Consider the following 25078-nt stretch of genomic DNA (forward strand, 5'->3'; position numbering starts at 1 on the left):
TTGATAAACTTCAATGTGATAAAATGGTTATGAATGAGGTAGTAAATGTGGTAATTTCAAACCAAGAGAAGATTCATGTGAGTCAACTTTGTCCAAAGTGTGAGATTGATATTTCGGGGTATAAATTTTCAGCCGACTTGATACTCTTCAAGTTGGGAGAGTTCGATATAATTTTAGGTATGGATTAGTTAGGGAAGAATAATGCCCAGATTAATTGTAAGTCCAAGAAGGTGTATTTAAAGATGAAGAGTGGAGAGAAAGTAGTATTTAAGGGACAAAAGCAAGAGCAACTATTTCTTACAATTGTTCAGGCTAAGAAGTTACTTAGAAAAGGTTGCGAGTCGTTCCTCGCTTATGTAGTGGATTCAAAAAAGGACAATTCCTAGATGTGTTTCCAGACGAAGTACCAGGCTTGCCGCCAGATCGACAAATCGAGTTTGAGATCAACCTTGCTCCGGGCACAGAACCAGTTTCGAAGGCCCCATATAGGATGGCACCAGCAGAAATGAAAGAGTTGCCGAGTCAGCTACAAGAATTGTTGGACAAGGGAGTGATACGGCCAAGTACGTCGCCATGGGGAGCACCTGTTCTGTTTGTAAAGAAGAAAGATGGAAGTATGCGGTTATGTATAGATTATCGGGAGTTGAATAAGGTGATGATTAAGAACCGTTACCTACTACCAAGAATAAATGACCTATTTGATTATCTGAAAGGAGCAAAGTGCTTTTCAAAGATTTACTTGAGATCAGGATACCATCAATTAAAGATCAAAGAAGAAGATATTCCAAAGATAGCATTCAGGACCAGATATGGACATTATGAATTCTTAGTAATGCCTTTTGGATTGACTAACGCTCCGGCAACATTTATGGATCTGATGAATTGGGTATTTAAAAAGTATTTGGATAAGTTCGTAGTGGTGTTCATTGATGACATCCTTATTTATTCAAAGTCGGAAGAAGAACATAAGCAGCATCTATGGATAGCATTGGAGATACTTTGACAAGAAAAGTTGTATGCCAAGTTTTCTAAATGTGAGTTTTGGTCGAAGGAAGTTCAATTTTTGGGACACGTCACTACTAGAAAAATGGCCTTAGACATCGGTAACCGATGTCTTTTTGTTTCAAAATCGATGTCTTCGCCTGTGTAGAGAAAGGGGGGTCTTAGACATCGGTTTATAACTGATGTTAAAGATCAGCCCAGACATCGGTTTTTTTGAAAACTGATGTATAACTGTATATTTGACATCGGTTTATAGCCCTTTTTTTAATAAAAGGTTACAACTAGATTGTGAAAAATGGTATATTTGAGGTTAAATAGCACTTCAAACATATTACACGCAAGAATTTTTAGCTTATAGACATCGGTGTCCTCCTTGAACCGATGTTAAACTACTACTTTAACATCAGTTTTAGTTTCAAAAGCGATGTGAAACTTTAACATCAGTTGTGCTAAGGTAAACCGATGTACATTATGTTGTAAGACATCAGTTTTGTTCAGATTTTCTTTTATAAAAAGATGTGTTTTACCATTTTAGACATCGTTTTGTTTCCTATAATTTGATTTGTTTTGTTAGTTTTGACATCGTTTTTAGTTTAAGCAGGTGATGTGTTTTTAGTTGCTTGACATCAGTTTTATAACAAAATGATCTAATGACTAAAACAGAATTTATAATATAAATTTGTAAATCAAATAACTTCTAAGTAGATAACAGTGATAAGATATGGCCCCAATACATAAGAATCAATCTTAGAAGCATACATTTACATGTTGAGTTATTCAGATTTCTCAACACCATGTCCTCAATATAGTAACAATCACAGACTTACATTTGGCTTATAAATATTCAAATTACAAAAAAACAATAAGGTTAAAAAGCATACATTTCCATTCAGTCCCACAAAATCGGGAGAGTTAAATATTGCAAGTGCTAGAGCAAGAAATACAAAAGATGGACCCTGTATTAAGGGCAACCTTGAACCAAAGGATGTATGTAAAAGAGTTGTACTGTCGAAACCACCCGAGAAGTATCATCCTACACCCACTATATTCCATCAGGTCAAGTCATTTAACAACAGAAGGAAGAACTAAAGATATAGGAAGAAGTGAAGAAGGCAACAATACCATAATGCATTAACCAACAAGAAATAATATGTAAGCTTGCTACAACATAGTTTCCTATGGTTTTCACACATCCATTACCACCAGGGGTTGCTCGATGTGTCTTAGTTTCAACTATCAAATCAATTGGAGACAAGCCTGCCTGAAATCATGTGCAAGATAAGGATTTAGACCAACCTATATTTTAAACACGGATCTGATACAAACAAAAAGTGCATAGCTTCACTTATCATGGGAGACTTTATAGAATCTACCGTCTATACCTATCATCTGAATGTACACACATTATACCTTGAGGAATTAGTAGGGTCGATAAAAAGTAGGTTGGTAGTTCTTGTAGACTTCTTCCATGTTTGTTGTCCATTGAAAATTTTAAAATATCACCTTAGATTCAAAACTCATGAAGTTGAACACCACTATATATATGACCTTGTACATCAATACAAAAATGTCAAGGCATACTGTATTAAAGTTTAAAAGTAAAGGACAGGGTGTAAAATGAATAGCTCACAGTTAATCAGATTGAAGGAAATGTGGTATTAAACCAATGCGACCCCATTTGTCAACTGCAAGCCTCATGGTTCCTTTGAACATGTCAATCTTTGCATTTCTCACTATAATACTCGTACCAGGCTTCATCACATCAATTGCGCACACAACATTTTCAGACAACACTTTAACACAAAAATAAATAGCTTTAATTAAGCTTAATGGAAAGAAAACATGTTTATAATACACAAAATAGAGAAAAAGTACATGACCAGTTCCACATTAGGATGCCCCAGTTATAAGATTCATCACAATTAAAGTAAAACAAACATTAGAAGTATTTAATCACTAATCCACTAATTGTGTTCCAATAACCCGAGACATCACTAAGAAGGAATAATAAGTCTGCAAGATTCCATGCCTAACATTTAACAGCGATAAATTTTATATCCTATAGAATCTACCCAACAAAAGATTGATTGAGCAACTGGGAGCAGCAACACAGAATATACACATGAGTGAGTAATATATACACAGAAAAAATGAAATGTTGTTTAAGCAGGTTATTGTTTATAAGTAGTACAGAAAAATGTGTTACAGAATAATTTAACAAGGATGAAGGAGTGTTGAAGAACACTATCAACATTTACCAGCAGATCTAATACAATATTGTTCTTAACATTCTCAAGGGAATGAAGGGCTCAAAATACGACATAAAGAAATTGAACACTTGAAAGAACTCAAGTTCCAAAATGTAACATAAAAAACAGATTTGAAGCAATTAAGTTAATACTTTCAAGCGACTGAGGACCTTAGAATGCGACATACGGGTTAAGCTCACTGATTTATCAACATGAACCATTTATACATAATTTCAATTTTCTAGGGTTTCTAATATGCTATAGACCAAATTTGCCAAAACAAAGGTGTTATAGAACACTGTCAACACCAAATCTAATCCAGTCATGTATTCGATATTCAATGCAAAAACATTCTTCAACCGCCAGGTGTCAAACATGCCCTGATAAACTCCCACACATGGGGAGTGAAACAGTTACAATAGTATGGTTAACCATTGATGATGGCTTTGATTCTTCGGTAGATATGTCATGTATTTACATGTCCTTCCATTTTCATTCTTATGTCATGTCAATCAATACCTTCGTTTAACTCCCCATATTTAATTGTATTCTCAGAATGAATTCCCTATTTCCAGTTATAGGCATTTCACTCCGTCCTTTACTTTAGCTCTGGCACACCTGACATTCATAACTTACTTGTATCCTGGGTCATCTTATAAAATTTCTTTATCATTCTTTTGTTTCCACTTCCTTTCAAAATAAACTCGCTAACCACTTTATTAACCAATGCTGTCAAAATTTCAGTCTACAAATGACTAATCGAGCTTGCAAGATATGTGTCACTGTGCATGTGTTTTCCAAACTATATATATACAAGAATTTTCTATTAAGAAATAACCTTTGAAGCTGTAATGTCAAAAATAAGTTATATGGTAATTTTCCAAAAGCTATGTTGGCTAAACCTGCCCATAGACTATCATAAAAAAATAAACTTCGCAGAGTCATTGGACAACTTAATTTAGATTACTATTAGTGGTATAGCAACAACACAAACTGCAAGTCTCTACAAACTTACTTCTTTTTCATCCGCATCATGTAGCAGATCGATAAGGTAATCCACTTCAAATGTATTTTTAAATGACTCTTTAGCATCTTTGCTAGCTACACACAGTAAAGTTTTCATGTTTATGATAAGGAATAAGTGATATTGTTATCATTACTGATGAAGCCAATTCCTCGTAATCCTTCTGTAAATTGATATGAGTGTGTGTGTATACTATACATGTTCACTTGATGAATGTGCTACAATTGATATCTCCGGAAATATAAAGAGAATCAATGTCATGGGACAACTCTGAGCAAAGTGCAAAAAATAAACAAATCACATATCAAAGTCCAATTTTTTTTGTTGAAATGGAGATATACAAATAACATTGAACCCTTCAGAAACTAAATCTCAAGGAGAAAAACTATCCTACAGATATCTAAGCCCCTGTTTTCTTCTACCAACTTCTGCATCCTCCCATAACGCGATACAAGAGGAAACTACACTAACAATTTGTAAAAAGTTATTTTTGTATGAAAAGAAAAATATGGTTAATGTTAAACAAACACAGACTTTTGGTTAGTAATCTGCAGGTACTCTATATCTAATACTAATGTCGAAATTAATCCCTAAAAACCAATCTTAATTAATTCTAATAGTCGATAGATAATTTATACTTCTCGATCAAACAAGTTACCTTGTGTAGAGGAAATGCTCCACCATTTACTTCAAATGTTATGTCATTAGTAACGTCATGAAACATCCTGCAGAACATGATAATTAAACCAAAGCTGGACAATCAACTGAAACATTGAATTTGTATGAACGCTATAGATGAGCGAAAAATTCTTCAGTATGAACACTTCGATATGACTGTTAATTCAGGAAATGCTGAAACCATTGCTACCTACCTATATGAGTACTTGTACTGAGTTTTATAATATCAATTGAGCAGACTTGTTTACTAGTTTGAATCAAGAGTTCTTATCATCATTAAGTTCATAAACATGTACTAACATTTAAGATAATAAAAAGAAATCTCCCTTAACACATAAAATGTGCCAAATCTGAGTTAAGAAAGAAAATCAAAATTTTCAATAGTGAAGTTAGTATACAATTAAATATCATGATAAAGAAACAAACCATTCAGTGCATCTCTGCTGCTATGAGCACTTAATAAAAGATAATTGTTCTTGCTGTTTGTCCATGGATAGAGAGATAAACACCAAAGTTAAAATTTGATATTTACAGATAATAAGCAGACCAAGTAAGATACAAAACAAAGAGCCAATTAAAGTCTGAAAAATACACACAAACCAATTAAAGTCCTCGTATAAATGACTATGGCTTGAAATTCACATCTAACCATTTTGTGTCCCTTGTATCTCCCTGAACATACATACATACACAAAGAAAAGTTAAAAAAGTTAAAAGTTAAAATCAAGAAATTTCAACAAAGACAAAATGTAAAGATATCTCAAGAAAATAGGAATATGTTACTAATTCAAAGCCGATTTTCAAACTCAATCCTGTGAACAAAAAGTAAAATTTGAAAATAAATTGAAATTTACAGACTTATTTCACACCAATCAAACAAAACCACCTGCTTTGAAGGTTACTTAGCACGAATCAAACTAATTTTAAGCTGGGTTCATGCTTAATTAGGGTTTGTGCTCTGAATTTGTGAGATGAATACTAATTTGTGAGAGATATTAGAAATCAATTAGGGTTGAGAGTGACAAGAGAGAAGGAGATGGTGATAGAAAGACAAGAGATGGCGATAACGACAGAGCAACAAGAGATGGAGATAATGAGAGAGAGACCAGAGAAGAGAGAGTGAGAAAGAAGAGAGAGTAAGATAGAGAACTGAGAAAGAGGGGGAAAAAATTTTTGGTCAAAGGGGGGAAAATTGAGAATAAAATTTTTGTCTAAGTGGGGAATTTTTTGGTGTGTTAACGGGGGAAAAAAAGAAGACGGCCTTTTTTTTAAAAAAACGATTATAGACATCGGTTGGTTAAGATATCGATGTCTTACAACACCTTTAACATCGGTTTTAAAGCAACCGATGTTAAAATTGCTTTTAACATCGATGACATTTCTAACCGATGTTAAAGGGGTGATGTCGTAGGCACTATTTCTAGTAGTGCGTCATTGGAGATGAAGGAGTTAAAGTAGATCCGGCAAAGATTGAGGCAAATATGAGTTGGGAGAGGCCAAAGACACCTACGGAAGTGCGAAGTTTTCTAGGATTGGCAGGGTATTATAGAAGATTTGTCAAGGATTTTTCGAAAATCACCATGCCATTGACTAAGTTAACCAGGAAGAATCAGAAGTTCGAATGGAATGCAGAATGTGAGGATAGCTTTCAAGAGTTGAAGCAGAGGTTGTTAATAGCTCCAGTATTAGTACTACCAGATGACCAAGGAAACTTTATGATTTTCAGTGATGCTTCACATAAAGGATTGGGCTGTGTGCTAATGCAACACAATAAGGTGATCGTGTATGCGTCAAGACAGTTAAGACCGCATGAATTGAAGTACCCTACGCATGACTTGGAACTAGCCGCTATAGTATTCGCACTTAAGATTTGGAGACATTACCTCTATGCAGAAAAGTGTGAGATCTACACGGATCACAAGAGTTTAAAGTATATTTTCACTCAGAAGGAGCTCAATATGAGGCAAAGGAGATGGTTGGAACTAATTAAGGACTATGATTGTTCGATAAATTATCATCCTTGAAAGGCGAATGTGGTAGCTGATGCTTTGAGTAGGAAGGAAAGTTTGAATATGATAGCAACACCAAAGGAATTATCTGAAGAGATTAAGAGGTTTGAATTGGAACTTTGTGATTGTGGAATAGTTGAAGAGGTTTGTCATGTAATGACTTTTCAGCCAATGTTATTGGAAAAGATAAGGAAATGTCAGGAAGAAGTAATGAAGGAAGAGAAAAATCAGCTAACTGGTGAAGAGATTGGTACTCAAAAGGATGAGCAAGGTATACTATGGTTTTCCTCAAGAATTTGGATTCCTCATGTACCTGAATTGAAGAATGAGATTTTGCAAGAAGACCACAATTCAAGATTTTCAATCCATCCGGGAAGCACCAAGATGTATCGAGACTTGAAGCCGAACTTTTGGTGGCTAAATATGAAGCGAGAAGTGGCAGAATGGGTTGCGAAGTGTTATACTTGTCAGAAAGTGAAGGCAGAACATCAATGTAATAACCCCAATTTTTGGGAAATTTTTGAAACCCTTATGAATAGTGTTTTTGCTGAATGAGAAAACTTTTCATGCCACACTATGTAGGGGTTCTGATATGGATATTCTGAGATTTTATTAGTACTTTATATGGGATATAAGTGTATGTAAAGATCGTCAGAATCCAATTCCGAACACTTTGGTTTTTCCCGGAAATCCACAAGATACGGAGAGAATTGAGTATAAGGTGACAGGATAAAAAGGATTTAAATTAAAGGATTATAAGAGAGGATCATAGAAGGAATATAATACATTGAGAAAGGTTAAGGGAACCTAAGTAATAAGATCCCGGGTATGATCCCTCAAACGATAAACGAGAACGAAAGATAAGCGAACCGTAAAACAAATAAGTGACCAAGAGACAAGCTTGTACAAGAAGCCAGGGACTGTGACATCATCAAACCACAAGGTGTGGACAAGTGGGAGCATTATGACATGTGCAAGGTGACATAGGCATGACAAGAAAGGAAGGAGATGTGGTGACTTTTTAACCACACAAAACCAAGGGCAACTAGGTAATTCACTAAAGCAAACCACAAAAATCAACCAACCAAGCAAATCATTTCATTTTCATCAAACAAAACACAAAAATCTCTCTTCTTCTCCTTGAAGCTCTCGGGTGGTTTCTTAAGAAATGGGAAGTCCAAGCTCCTCCACTTGTTATTTTCCAAGGTAATTATCCTAGCTTCTCCTAGTTAAGTTACATACTTCCTATAAGTTTAAGCTTCTAAATCCAAGCCAATCTTTTTCTATAAATCATCAAAGAAGATGGTGAATAGTGTTTTCAAGAACTAAAATTTGTGTTCTTGAAGTTTTGTTTAGATTAAGCTTGGATAAGGACTTTAAGGGTGATTCCAAGCCATCCTCTTGATTCTCCACTCTCCAAGGAAGGTATAAACTACAAACCCTAGCTTTAGTTTTGAGTATTTAGGAATGGTTATGAGTAGTATAGTATATGTGAAGCATGAAACTTGTTTGTTTAAGAGTTTGGGTTGGAATGGTGGTGATTGATTTGTTGAGATCTTAAGATTTGGTTAAAGAATGTAGTATAGTTTAAATTCAAGTTTTAGGAGTAAGTAAATGGATTATAATGAGTTGGTTTGGGGCTGTTGTAATGTATTTTGGATGGAGTTTGGATTGGGTTGTGAATTGGGGTTGGATTGTGGTTGTTTTGAGTTGGTTTAAATTTGGGAAATCGCGTAAACATAGTCGTCGTAATGTCCGATTTACCGTAGACTGTTTTTGTTCTTAACATTGGAACCCGAGAACCCCCTGCTAGATTATGACCACTGCCATGTTTAGATAGCTCATGTTACGAGCTTCGTTTTGATATGTAGTTCGTTCGATTCCGATGCACGGTTTAGGAGAAACGACCGTTTCAGGTAACGGCATTTCGCGAACGAAACTTTTCCCCTCGCCTTACTTTGAAATGTAGGTTAAAGACCAAAAAGGGTTAATTAATGCATGAAACATTTATGGTAAGTGTTTTAGGCAGTTGGTAAGTCACTCGAGAAGGAATCGCTTTAAAACTCGTAAAGGTTAAATTATTAAAAATGGTGGAGCCGAGGGTACCCGAGTGACTTAAGCGAATCAGTGAGCGCAAAACAAGCGTTAGAGTCTAAGTTAGTTAAAGTATAGATTTACAAGTGACTTTGGTTTAATTCCAACTTACTTGTTGTTTATAGGTTACCAGACTCGTCCCGAGCCATTCGTAACCCCCAGTCGCTCAGGCAAGTATTCTATCCGTTATACTGTTGTTGTGATGTATACACTTGTATATGCATTATCTTGCGATAGATGCATGTTGGTTATTTAGCAAATTCTTGCGATATATTGTAGCATGTGATATGGTATATATGCATGCCTGTTTCATATTTTTGAAATATATATCTGTTGGTTCAGTTGATAATACCTATGCTAGAGGATAGCGGTAACTTGCATATACCCTTAGTATAGGGACCCAAAGGTGAAAATATTTTCAAAAACCGGGAGTCGAGGATCCCGAGTAGATTTTATATATATGGATATGGATATTTATATATATATATATATATTTATATATATGTATGGTTATAGTTTTCTAAACTATTAATCGAATAAGGTTTATTCGATAACTTGAAACTTTATTTTATTATTAAATATTATTTCGAATATTATTCGAAGGCGTATGACTCCTTTTATTATTTATTGAATATTATTTGAATATTCATTCGAGGGCTTATGACTCAGTTTATATTATTTAATGAATATTATTTGAATATTCATTTGAGGATGTATGACTCCTTTATTTTATTTAATGAATATTATTTATAATATTCATTCGAGGTATTATGACTCAGCTTATTTTATTTATTGAATATTATTTGAATATTCATTTGAGGATCTATGACTCCGATTATTTGCTGAGATATATTCTTTATTTTATTAAAGAATAAGGTGTAAATAATCAAACTTATTTTCGATTATTCAAATAAAGATAATACTTTCATATAAGTATATCTTTGGTTATTTAATACTCGTTTCAAGTATAAATTTTAATACTTCTACTTCAATTATTTTTTTATAAAGATTATTCTTTATGGGAATATTATTTCATTAATAATATTCAGATATTTTCTAATATTCTGGGGACTGATTTACTTCATTAAATCAGCTTTACTCCAAACACTCTTTAAAGTGTTTTCGAGTCTTCAAAATGATTTTTAAAGTCAGAGCGGATCCCAAAACTCATTTTTATATTTAAGATCTTCCTTTTTAAGGGGATTTAAATACTCGCTCAAAACCTGGGGAATCCGGCTCTGTGGTGTATTTTATATTCGCAACGAGGTTGCAGTTTTGGTAAATGAATTGATTACTTGCCCCACGTTCGGGAAGTAAGCCCATCTAATTGAGTCGGCATAAGCGACAGGCCGGGGTACGGTCTATTATTGTGTAAGTGGCTGGGTGGCAGTCCATCAACGCGTGAGGGGCCGGGGTACGGTCTAGCGCGAGGTCCTAATGCGGCCAGGGTGATGACCGGTGAGGAATTCATCCATCTACAGTAGAAAAGGTTACTTATTGGTATCTTTGCCTGATCAGCAAGATATCGGGTTTATGCCAAAATTCTTTTCCTTTCCAAAATTCATTGGATGTTTCAAACTCTGTTCATACTTTACATAGCAGAGGTTCCAGGAAATGTTTAAGAGATATATATATATGTGGATATATATATATCGGGACTAATTAAAGTATCTCGTAACTTTATTTTATTCAATAATATTTCAAAGATTGAATCTATTCAAATCTTGTCTTGTAGTCTCATCTATGTGATGAACTTTTGAAACTGATTATAACTTGAACGGTGGTAGTTCAAGTAGTATTGGGAAAGATATAAGTATATTGGGGTATTTGGTAACCTCATCTTTTAAACTTATATCTAATTAATAATTGTCTTATGAATGACAAAGATTTTCAGAAAAACGTTGAGACAAGGTTAGATATATGAGATCACCTTGCAACGATATTTTTTTATACAGTTACACACTAGGACTTTGTGTATATTATGCATGGAAGAGGACTTCCAATATTTTGAAAAGTATATATGTATATATACTGAATATTTTGCGACTTCATCGCATTAAGTTATCAACTTGGTTCATTTCTTTTGACCAAGACTTTCATGAGTATTATGAGTAGGCTCATATATTGTAAATCATTATACATATTATTTTGGTGGGCTTGCTGCTCACCCTTGCTTTCTTCTTTCATCACACAACAACAGTTAGGAAAGATGGCCAGACTCCAGCAGACCCAGCGCAAGCGCGTGGGAAGCGTCCCGCGTCTTCCCGTTGATGTTGTAGCTGCTATAGCTGCAGAGGTAGATCCATTGTAGATCAGACCATCTGCTTTTGAGAATCAATTATGTATAATTATAACTTGTGGCAGATAATGGCAATTAACTGTAAATTTATCAAGAAATCTTTTTGGGTTGTAATAACTTTTAAATTGTGGATTCAAAGACTTGTACTTATTTAAATTTCATCTCTGAGACTATAACGGGTTGTGGTGTGTGTTAGTGTGGGGTCACAGCATAAGGTTATTATTATTAATTAAGTGAAGTGATATTGTGGAAAGAAAGACCGTGACGACCCGGATCCCCGACCCCGGATCTGGGGGTGTTACAGAAATGGTATCAGAGCTAAGCGTTATAAACCTCAGAGATGATGCGACGATATAATAATAAATTCACAAAGATAATAAGAACTCTTGCCAAGTTCATAGTCGGACTACCTAACGTAGTACTGACAGTTAAAACCCTTATGGGAACCCTTATAAATATAGCGATAGAAGCGTAGTTCGTTATCATATATGGTAGCGGGACTCCGAACCCTGAAGTTGAGGAACATCAACGCGATGATGTTTTATTATTTATTGGGGATCAGATTATGGATCCGATAGAGCGTCCTAACGCGGGACCGGATGATGTTGATATTGAGGATGTAGCGGTTGAGGATGTTGTCCTAGAAGGGATAGTTGATGAGAAAGATCCCATGGAGGATCCTGACAAGAATGAATAAAGGACCACTGATGAATTGATGACCATGGTTAGGTCGACTACCAGAGGTAGGATTGGTCGGTCACTACCGGAGGTTCGTTCAAGTTTGTAAAGATAGTAGCCCCTTTAACGCGGCTTACTCGTAAGACTGAGAAGTTCGAATGGACAGAGAAATGCGAGAACAGCTTTCAAAAACTGAAGCAGAGGTTGGTGATGGCCCCTATGCTGGCGTTGCCGGATGGAAAAGGAGATTTTGTGAAGTGTAGTGACGCTTCGCACATGGGCTTAGGGTGCGTGCTTATGCAGCACGGTAAGGTAATCGCGTACATGTCAAGACAATTAAGGTAATATGAAATTCGATATCCCCGCTCATGAGCTTAGGCTCATGGCAATAGTTTACCCTAAAGATTGGAGGCACTACTTGTATGGAGAGAAGTGCGAGAATTACCTAAGCCATAAGTGCTCTAGTACATTTTCACGTAGAAAGAGCTCAACATATGCCAGAGGAGGCAGTTAGAGCTAATCAAGAATAATGATTGGGAGATTCTTTATCATTCGGGGAAAGCCAATATGGTGGCTGATGCCCTTAGTAAAAAGGAGAGACTCAAGATGATAATGTCTTTTGGAGAGTTTATAAGAGATTTTGAGAAAATGGAAATAGAAGTGAAGGTGACTGGAGCCGGTACCGAAAAGCTGTTTGAGATTGCAATACAGCCCGAATTATTGGAAAAGATCATATTATGCCAGAAAAAGTTATGAAGGAAGGCAGAGAGCCAACAATTAGATAAAAGATTAATATCGAGAAAGATGATAAAGGAATAATGAGGTATTCCTATAGAATTTGGGTTCTGAAAGTTCAAGAGCGTAAGGATGAGAACTTAGATGAGAGCCATAGTTTGAGGAATAAGATTTAGAGAAAACCCTGAACGTGATAGTCAGGGAGGTCGCCATCAAGATAGAAGGAACCCATGACATAATGGAGTGGAAAATGAGGATTTTAAATTAAAAGATGACCCCAATTATGGGGAGTAGGATGAAACATTTCATACTAAGGAAACAGAAAGTCGAGTAAGGAAAGGAGACCCGAGACGGTACTCCTATACGGCAATTCATGGACCTGTCTAGACAGAATTTAGACTATTATCCCCAACCACCACCTTGAGGAAACAATGTGGTGTGAAATTATTTCAGGACCTCTAAGTCGCTAAGCTCTCAGAGTTCCAAGGAACAAGCTGGCCCAATCGAGGCAAGAGCCTGGCTAAAGGAAATATAGGAATTATTTGAGATTCTAAATGATTGACGAATCACAAAAGACGGTTTTTGTCACTTACCCTCCTAAGAGAGAGACCACCCGCTGGTGAAAGACCAAGAAAGGCACGGAGCCAGAGGTTATGATAAACTGATTAAAGTTCAGCCAATTATTTTCGGGAAAGTAATTCCCAAGGTTATGGAGAGAGTGTAAAAGCTTTAGAGCCAGAACAAAGGCAGAAGAGTATGATGAATTGTGAATTTAAGTTGTAAAAGTGGTCAAGATTCGTTCTAAGGGCACGAATCCAGAATGGCGGGATGTTGAAATCAATGCTTATGTTGTGTTGGTTTATGAAATAATGATAAGAGAAAGGAAAATAAAAAAAAAAGAAATTTAAGTGGAAAGGAATATAACGACAATAGAGTTTGAGGTATGATAAGGGAGTTGGGTATGAGAAAACCCTAACGACTCGTAGCAATAGAAATAGAAAAGTATGCATTCGTCAGGATGAGGGTGATTCACCATAAGTTAAAATTGATGGTTGAGGGCATAAGAGATACATATAGTTTATCCCCTGTAAGTTGGGAGGATTCGAGGAAACCTTGAGATAATTCGAAGGATAAATAATGAGACGCGGATAGACTAAGAGGATAAGGAAGTAAGAAATTAGGAAAAATTGGATGAAGGAAGTGACCTTCAAGAAGGAAATGTAAGACCGGTGGCTTGATACCCAGAAAGGGAGACGCCAGGTATGAAAGATATCCCAACATTGAGGTGACTGTTGAGATAAACAACAGAAGTAAATAAGGAATTATTAAGAAGAAGTTCACGTTGAACACGACCAATATCTTCCAGAACATCCTTGTTATCGTTACCAAATTAGGCAAGACAAGCGGATAACCGTTGTTATCTTTTGGAGGCCATATGGATTGACCTCAATTTGAATAAGGATGCTATTATGAAGTTAGGTATAGACTATCGAGGTGGGAATGATGAATATGATAATCTATCAAGGAAATATGACTTGATTTATTCGTGGAAGGATGCAGGTACCTTTTTAAGGTGGAATTAAGGATAGAACATTGGTAACTTAAAATGAATCCTAGGGGACTGCATAAAGGTTGGCATGTCACCCTTAATAGGGACAGTATGAGTTTTGACAGTATGATTGGGAAAGGGTTAAGGTAACAACAACCTTTAAGAATCAGTGGAGAAATTTTGCAGAAGTATATAGACAATGGTTCTACTATTAGTAAATGGTATTGTGATATGCCCTGTATCTAGGGAATACAGGAGGAACGATTGAAGGATAACCTTAGAGGTTTTATAAGGAAAAAAGGTAATATTCAAAATTCTCAAGAATAGAAATGTGGATAAAGGAAATATGACGTAATTATAATGATGCCAAGTGAGGCACGTGTTAAACCACGAGAAAGTATGGATCGAACCAGTAATGGTCGAAATTGTTCAGGGCAATTAGGACTTAAGAAAAAAAAATGTTCTAAGTATGATTGAGAGTCAGTCTTGACAGTGATTAGCCTCTAAAGACTGAGGCAATAACTTATGGAAAAATGGTGATATTTTTTTTCCCATCTGATTTTAAGGAAAACATCTTCACTCAAGCAGTGATCGGAAATAAGGTAGAAAATTTATTTGGAGGTGGTTAAAATGACATTGACTATAAGGAAATTTTACTATCAGGAAAGGCCAAAGAGGTGGCCGACACTTTAAGGGTAAGAGGATAATTATAGGCGCGTGTGCCAAAAGAATACAGTGATGATGGTTAAAAATGTGAAGGTTGAATTATGGTTTGGAAGATTGACATTCCTTCTGATGACTGTGCAATACCCAACCGTAATAGTAGTTGGTAAAGGTTTAATTCGTGTAATCGCCATGAACGGGCTATCTATCTTAGAAGGTACTATCTTGAGAATGAGCCTGGACCATGTTTCAAAAGGACTAAACGAACCTTTGAGTAAGTCTTCTATTTAAGGCATATGATTAAGAATGGTATTAACCTGCTATCGTTGCTTTGATTGGAACTCTTCTGCAATTTTATCTGCTTCATGTCATGTATGTATGTCAGAATCAGGAGTGTACTCCATGAATCATGAATGGTGATTATGTTACCTCCTTAGAAGGATTTGATACGACATGTATGGACTCCGTATGGTTAGCTATTAAGACTTCATGGAAAATGAATGACTACATTGGGTCAGTGGTGGACCATAGTAAGGCAGCAATGATTCTGCGAGTAGTGAGCTAATTACAACCATGAGAGTTGTATTGGAATGGGTGTTGAGATTGAGTACCCCTAATCGGGTCGTGGTAGTGTATAAGTTATCATTGATAGACTAATTAAGTAGAGTATCTACCTAGTGAATAATTATTCTTTCTTATCAATAGAGAGTCGTATTATTATACGAGGAAGGTTGCGGTGCGGGCATAGAATCCTAGTAACGGTGATATATAGAATGAGATCCCAAATTCGATTTTTGATGTCGAGGGAGTTTCAAAGGTGATTGTGTATAAGCTCGAGGAAGAGCATGGGTCCATAGAATGATGGACGGGATAGCGAAAATATTTAGGCACGTGAAATGCGATGCTATAATACTTGATGTTGATATAAATGCATATATGTTTTGTTCTTCTATGACAACCCTCTATAGTTCAGAGGTAGATTCCAAGCCAGATATTTTATGGCAATAAAATTTTTTTTATGAATATACAATTCTCTTCAGTTCGTTCTTTTCTCTTCTTTTCATTTCATGTAAGCTGAGAAGAACAACCCTTCCAGAAGGGGAGGTATTGCCGAATGACTATCTATCTGTGTGATAGAAGCCGAGTAGGATACCAGCTATTGTTTAATTGCTTGTCAAGTACTAAAGGCTGGCCACCTTCTGTACTAACTAAGCGATATAACAAGTGTTCATGATCATAGTGATCTCTCAACAAATTCCTTTACTTCTATATGAAGGATTAAGCTTCCAAAGATAGAAGCAGCTGAAAAAGGAGTAGTAAAGTTATGGTGGTATTCAGAATGGAAACACGTTCATGATACTAAGGTTGACGTGGTTATTAAAAGGTTATAGAACACTAACGAGCAAAAGTGTAACCAGTATAATATTATGTACGGAAGATAGCAACGACTACGAACTGGAAAAGGATGGGTAGTGAGAAGCAAAAGATATAATGCTAGAAGCTATGATGAGAGCCGGTGCAATAGACTTGAAAGAATTTGGAATGATCACTTAACGCAGATTAAGTTATCTCACGATAATCGATCGTATGTTAGTATGGAGGTATCGCCTTATGAGATCCTTGAGGGAAGACAATGTCGATCTCCCTTATGTTAGGATTAAGTTGTAGAGCGCAAGATGCTCGGACCCGCAGTTGTCCAAAGGACCAGGGATATAATAGATCTAATCAGAGGACGGCTGGTAGTAGCCCAAGATGGACATGATAAGTATGTTGATTTGACACGAAAGGATAAAGAGTATGAAATAGGGGACCTAGTAATGTTATAGGTATCCCTTGGAAAGGATTGATGAGGTTCGGAAAGAAAGGAAAGCTAAGTCTATAATTTATTAGACCCTTGGATATATTAAGACGATTGGGAAGTTAGCATATGAGCTAGCCCTAACCCCGAACATGTAGCAGGTCGTAACGTGTTTCACGTATCAATGTTAAGGAAGTGTAATTCAGATGCCAGACAAATAGGGGCATATGAGTGCATAGACATGCAACCAGACGTAACTTATATGGAGCAACCAGGAAGGGTTATAGAGTGAAAAGGAACAAGTGCTTAGGAGAAGGATTATCAAACTAGGCAGAGTTTGGTGGTAGGACCACAATGTGGGAAAATTTACTCGAGAGTTAGAAAGTGCAATGCTAAGAGAGTATCCCTATTCATTTTCTATCTGATTCCGGGACGGAATCCTTTTAAGGAGGGGAGAATGTAATAACCCCAATTTTTGGGAAATTTTTGAAACCCTTATGAATAGTGTTTTTGCTGAATGAGAAAACTTTTCATGCCACACTATGTAGGGGTTCTGATATGGATATTCTGAGATTTTATTAGTACTTTATATGGGATATAAGTGTATGTAAAGATCGTCAGAATCCAATTCCGAACACTTTGGTTTTTCCCGGAAATCCACAAGATACGGAGAGAATTGAGTATAAGGTGACAGGATAAAAAGGATTTAAATTAAAGGATTATAAGAGAGGATCATAGAAGGAATATAATACATTGAGAAAGGTTAAGGGAACCTAAGTAATAAGATCCCGGGTATGATCCCTCAAACGATAAACGAGAACGAAAGATAAGCGAACCGTAAAACAAATAAGTGACCAAGAGACAAGCTTGTACAAGAAGCCAGGGACTGTGACATCATCAAACCACAAGGTGTGGACAAGTGGGAGCATTATGACATGTGCAAGGTGACATAGGCATGACAAGAAAGGAAGGAGATGTGGTGACTTTTTAACCACACAAAACCAAGGGCAACTAGGTAATTCACTAAAGCAAACCACAAAAATCAACCAACCAAGCAAATCATTTCATTTTCATCAAACAAAACACAAAAATCTCTCTTCTTCTCCTTGAAGCTCTCGGGTGGTTTCTTAAGAAATGGGAAGTCCAAGCTCCTCCACTTGTTATTTTCCAAGGTAATTATCCTAGCTTCTCCTAGTTAAGTTACATACTTCCTATAAGTTTAAGCTTCTAAATCCAAGCCAATCTTTTTCTATAAATCATCAAAGAAGATGGTGAATAGTGTTTTCAAGAACTAAAATTTGTGTTCTTGAAGTTTTGTTTAGATTAAGCTTGGATAAGGACTTTAAGGGTGATTCCAAGCCATCCTCTTGATTCTCCACTCTCCAAGGAAGGTATAAACTACAAACCCTAGCTTTAGTTTTGAGTATTTAGGAATGGTTATGAGTAGTATAGTATATGTGAAGCATGAAACTTGTTTGTTTAAGAGTTTGGGTTGGAATGGTGGTGATTGATTTGTTGAGATCTTAAGATTTGGTTAAAGAATGTAGTATAGTTTAAATTCAAGTTTTAGGAGTAAGTAAATGGATTATAATGAGTTGGTTTGGGGCTGTTGTAATGTATTTTGGATGGAGTTTGGATTGGGTTGTGAATTGGGGTTGGATTGTGGTTGTTTTGAGTTGGTTTAAATTTGGGAAATCGCGTAAACATAGCCGTCGTAATGTCCGATTTACCGTAGACTGTTTTTGTTCTTAACATCAGAACCCGAGAACCCCCTGCTAGATTATGACCACTGCCATGTTTAGATAGCTCATGTTACGAGCTTCGTTTTGATATGTAGTTCGTTCGATTCCGATGCACGGTTTAGGAGAAACGACCGTTTCAGGTAACGGCATTTCGCGAACGAAACTTTTCCCCTCGCCTTACTTTGAAATGTAGGTTAAAGACCAAAAAGGGTTAATTAATGCATGAAACATTTATGGTAAGTGTTTTAGGCAGTTGGTAAGTCACTCGAGAAGGAATCGCTTTAAAACTCGTAAAGGTTAAATTATTAAAAATGGTGGAGCCGAGGGTACCCGAGTGACTTAAGCGAATCAGTGAGCGCAAAACAAGCGTTAGAGTCTAAGTTAGTTAAAGTATAGATTTACAAGTGACTTTGGTTTAATTCCAACTTACTTGTTGTTTATAGGTTACCAGACTCGTCCCGAGCCATTCGTAACCCCCAGTCGCTCAGGCAAGTATTCTATCCGTTATACTGTTGTTGTGATGTATACACTTGTATATGCATTATCTTGCGATAGATGCATGTTGGTTATTTAGCAAATTCTTGCGATATATTGTAGCATGTGATATGGTATATATGCATGCCTGTTTCATATTCTTGAAATATATATCTGTTGGTTCAGTTGATAATACCTATGCTAGAGGATAGCGGTAACTTGCATATACCCTTAGTATAGGGACCCAAAGGTGAAAATATTTTCAAAAACCGGGAGTCGAGGATCCCGAGTAGATTTTATATATATGGATATGGATATTTATATATATATATATATATATTTATATATATGTATGGTTATAGTTTTCTAAACTATTAATCGAATAAGGTTTATTCGATAACTTGAAACTTTATTTTATTATTAAATATTATTTCGAATATTATTCGAAGGCGTATGACTCCTTTTATTATTTATTGAATATTATTTGAATATTCATTCGAGGGCTTATGACTCAGTTTATATTATTTAATGAATATTATTTGAATATTCATTTGAGGATGTATGACTCCTTTATTTTATTTAATGAATATTATTTATAATATTCATTCGAGGTATTATGACTCAGCTTATTTTATTTATTGAATATTATTTGAATATTCATTTGAGGATCTATGACTCCGATTATTTGCTGAGATATATTCTTTATTTTATTAAAGAATAAGGTGTAAATAATCAAACTTATTTTCGATTATTCAAATAAAGATAATACTTTCATATAAGTATATCTTTGGTTATTTAATACTCGTTTCAAGTATAAATTTTAATACTTCTACTTCAATTATTTTATTTATAAAGATTATTCTTTATGGGAATATTATTTCATTAATAATATTCAGATATTTTCTAAGATTATGGGGACTGATTTACTTCATTAAATCAGCTTTACTCCAAACACTCTTTAAAGTGTTTTCGAGTCTTCAAAATGATTTTTAAAGTCAGAGCGGATCCCAAAACTCATTTTTATATTTAAGATCTTCCTTTTTAAGGGGATTTAAATACTCGCTCAAAACCTGGGGAATCCGGCTCTGTGGTGTATTTTATATTCGCAACGAGGTTGCAGTTTTGGTAAATGAATTGATTACTTGCCCAACGTTCGGGAAGTAAGCCCATCTAATTGAGTCGGCATAAGCGACAGGCCGGGGTACGGTCTATTATTGTGTAAGTGGCTGGGTGGCAGTCCATCAACGCGTGAGGGGCCGGGGTACGGTCTAGCGCGAGGTCCTAATGCGGCCAGGGTGATGACCGGTGAGGAATTCATCCATCTACAGTAGAAAAGGTTACTTATTGGTATCTTTGCCTGATCAGCAAGATATCGGGTTTATGCCAAAATTCTTTTCCTTTCCAAAATTCATTGGATGTTTCAAACTCTGTTCATACTTTACATAACAGAGGTTCCAGGAAATGTTTAAGAGATATATATATGTGGATATATATATATATATCGGGACTAATTAAAGTATCTCGTAACTTTATTTCATTCAATAATATTTCAAAGATTGAATCTATTCAAATCTTGTCTTGTAGTCTCATCTATGTGATGAACTTTTGAAACTGATTATAACTTGAACGGTGGTAGTTCAAGTAGTATTGGGAAAGATATAAGTATATTGGGGTATTTGGTAACCTCATCTTTTAAACTTATATCTAATTAATAATTGTCTTATGAATGACAAAGATTTTCAGAAAAACGTTGAGACAAGGTTAGATATATGAGATCACCTTGCAACGATATTTTTTTATACAGTTACACACTAGGACTTTGTGTATATTATGCATGGAAGAGGACTTCCAATATTTTGAAAAGTATATATGTATATATACTGAATATTTTGCGACTTCATCGCATTAAGTTATCAACTTGGTTCATTTCTTTTGACCAAGACTTTCATGAGTATTATGAGTAGGCTCATATATTGTAAATCATTATACATATTATTTTGGTGGGCTTGCTGCTCACCCTTGCTTTCTTCTTTCATCACACAACAACAGTTAGGAAAGATGGCCAGACTCCAGCAGACCCAGCGCAAGCGCGTGGGAAGCGTCCCGCGTCTTCCCGTTGATGTTGTAGCTGCTATAGCTGCAGAGGTAGATCCATTGTAGATCAGACCATCTGCTTTTGAGAATCAATTATGTATAATTATAACTTGTGGCAGATAATGGCAATTAACTGTAAATTTATCAAGAAATCTTTTTGGGTTGTAATAACTTTTAAATTGTGGATTCAAAGACTTGTACTTATTTAAATTTCATCTCTGAGACTATAACGGGTTGTGGTGTGTGTTAGTGTGGGGTCACAGCATAAGGTTATTATTATTAATTAAGTGAAGTGATATTGTGGAAAGAAAGACCGTGACGACCCGGATCCCCGACCCCGGATCTGGGGGTGTTACAATCAACGACCAAGCGGATTAATTCAACCCCTGAAGATTCCAGAATGGAAATGGGAAAATATTGCTATGGACTTTATAGTGGGATTACCGCGAACGAAATCCGGACATGACGCTATATGGGTTATAGTTGATCGCCTTACGAAGTCGGCACATTTTCTTCCAATTAATGAGAAGTCGTCATTGGACAGATTGGTTCATCTGTATGTGCGTGAAATCATACTAAGACATGGAGTACCCGTATCGATAGTTTCAGACAGAGATCCTCGATTTAACTCAAGATTCTGGAAGCAATTTTAAGAAAGTCTTGGCACGAAGTTGAACATGAGTACGGCTTATCACCCGTAGACTGATGGTCAGAGTGAAAGGACAATTCAAACAATCGAAGACATGTTGCGCAGTTGTGCAATCGATTTTGCACGAAGTTGGGACGACCATCTTCCATTAGTAGAATTCTCCTATAATAACAACTATCACTCCAGTATTGGCATGCCACCATACGAAGCTTTATATGGACAGAAATGTAGATCACCGACAAGTTGGGATGAAGTAGGAGAATGAAAGATTCTAGGCTCGAAATTGGTACAACAATTGCATGAGACAGTCAAATTAATTCAAAAAAGGTTGCTTGCTGCTCAAGATAGACAGCGAAAGTATGCGGATCCAGCGCTTAAGGATGTTAGATTCCAAGTAGGCGAAGCCGTTTTGCTGAAGGTGTCACCAAGGAAAGGGTTGTCTAGATTTGGAAAGAAAGGGAAGTTAGCACCTAGATATATAGGTCCTTTTGAAATTTTGAGTCAAGTGGGGAAGGTGACCTACGAGTTAGCCTTACCACCTCAGTATCAACATGTGCATAATGTGTTCCATGTGTCATTGCTTAAGAAGTACATTCCTGATGCCAACCATGTGATAGAATATGAACCTGTAGAAATTCAGGCAGACCTGTCATTTGTGGAGCAACCTGTCAAATTACTCGACTGGCAAGTAAAGAGTCTTAGGAATAAGTCAGTAAAGTTGGTGAAAGTACTTTGGAGGAACCCCAAGGTCGAAGAATTAACCTGGGAGTTAGAGTCTGATATGCGTTCCCGGTATCCTCATCCGTTCTCTTAGATTCTGGGGACAGAATCCTTTAAGGGGGAGAAGATGTTACGACCGGCATTTTGTGTAATATTATTTGTGAACTTTGTATAATATTAGAGCTGATTATAAATATACGTAGTGATTATACGTTTGTGGGAATGGAATTTGCTGGGTTATAAGTTGCTTTATGTAGATTATAAATTTTTTAAAGCAAGAGTTTTATTATTTGCCTTTATTTTTGATTTATAAGGAATATTCTATAACTTGGAAAATTTTCTCTTAAAAATTATTTCATTCATAAATTTCAAAAGTGATCTCATAAAATTTTTAAAAATCCAAGTTATTTTATGGTATAACTTTTATAATTCTCAAATTATTAATTTTATTTATAAAAATTATTCTTTACAACTAATTGTTTATTTAATTTGCATTTTACACTTTTGCCCATGCATGCAAATCACTTCTAATTCAACTCAAGGGCACTAGAGTCAATAACCACCCCTTACTAACCACTTCTACCAAGGCCACTTTACCAAAACACCCTTGCATGCATTTTTACCTTCAATAAGAGAAGGGAGACAGTGGTAAAAGCACACGCCACTCACTAATTTGCATAAGTGTAATGATTTAACCTCAATCAAACACACACTCAACCACATTCACTTCACTACAACTCATCCCTCTTTTTTTTCTCTCTTTCCCCTCCCTCTCTTTGCTCTCGGCCGAAGCCCCCTCCCCACTCCCTTCCATCATTTTTCCATCCCATTTCTCATTTTCCCTAGTGTAATTGTTGTGCCCTCCAAACCCGGGTCAGAAGTTTGGGGTCCACACACAAACACTTTATTTATAACCTGCTTATAACAATAATAAAGATAATAATAATATACAGTGACCCTACTTACCAACTACCACGTACCGCAACAGGTTAAAGTATGCACACAAGCCAAACACACACTTATACTATAAACCGTTCAAATCCCAACTATACAATCTCAGAAATGAGTATTAAACATTACTACAAACTTTTACAAACTTAAGTTATTCCAAAAGATGCCTACAGGCTTAACTCGATCAACCTGAACCCCTAGCTCTCGCGCTGGACTGGGGATCTGCGTTACAAACTGGTTCCTTCTTAACTGGAAAAGAACATAAACAACATCGCACAAATGAGCTAACTAGCTTAGCAAGTCACAATGGCAAAACTGAGAATAATGATCATCAAATAAAAAGGGTTATGATATCGAGTGCACAATGAATTATGATTTAGAATTGGATATTATATTTTCATTTTAAAAACCAAGGTTAGGCTGCTGATCAGTACACAGCACTGGATCAAAGGCACACATTGGCCTAACTTGACCATTATATCGTCTGACCACGAATCTGGTCCACAATTTTATAAAAACAATCCAATTCTAAGATAATAACAGAATAAACAGTAATAAGCAATAAACAGAATCATTAACAATATTGGACGTTCAAAATGAAATGGTTTCAATCTGCATAAAGATCAATATGGCATTTTCAAAGTTTGGATGTTAGGTAATGAAAGAATTGAATAATAAAGGAATCGATGTTTCCTGGTTACCAGGAATTGGTCTTTCAAATCATAAGGTACAATGGTTTAAGTATATAAGTAATTCAGTTCAGTGTTTGGTATTTAGTTTATATGTATTTGTGGAGTAATATCGTATATCTATGGTTCGTATTTGGGTATACAACAATCAATGGTTTAGAATGAATAAAGTTTATGGCTCAAGATCAATAACTGGAATCAGGGTTTTGGGTTCAGTGCTTCAAAGCACTTGCAATATAGAACAGGACTATCAATCCACTACAATATATCTTGAGAAAGTTCAGAACACTTGCCTGGTACTAGCTTGCTATACTGCACTCACTTTCAATCACAAATGTCTTACTCCTCGATTATCTGTTTTTCTTTCCTACGCCTTGCCTCTTCTGCTCACATATCATAAGCATCTAGCAATATTCAACTCATACGATTCTATTCAACATATACTTCTATCTACCCTTCGTTTTACCCAAATCTGATTAACGGATTGAAATTATACTATAAACAAGTAAACATCGAATATATAGACCGACATTTAACCAACAAGTCACATATAACACATAACACGTCAAATAATCAATGATATGTCATTTATAGTGGAGTCTCGGGTCATAAACAGGCTTTCGGGTATTTAAAAGGATTTTTAAAACATTTTTCGGAATTAAAACGGGTCGTTGGATCAATTTCGGAGTAATAAACAAGGTTCGGTTGGCCAAATCTGGCTTCAAAACAATTTTATAATAATTATCGAGCCTTGAAAATAATTTAAAATCATATTTTAGAGCTCGAAAGTATTTTTCAGAATTTTTAAATTATTTTAAAATAATTAAGTCAAATTAAATAAAATCAATTAATAATTAATTAAATCAATTAATCAATTAATTTTCGAATTAATTGACCAATTAATGAATTAAAAATTAACTGAAATTAATTAACTAATTAATTCAGATTTATTTTTGAATTAAAAATAATTTTTGGAATTAA

The sequence above is a fragment of the Apium graveolens genome, chromosome 8 (assembly GCF_009905375.1).
Source record: "Apium graveolens cultivar Ventura chromosome 8, ASM990537v1, whole genome shotgun sequence".
In the NCBI taxonomy this organism is placed as follows: Eukaryota; Viridiplantae; Streptophyta; class Magnoliopsida; order Apiales; family Apiaceae; genus Apium; species Apium graveolens.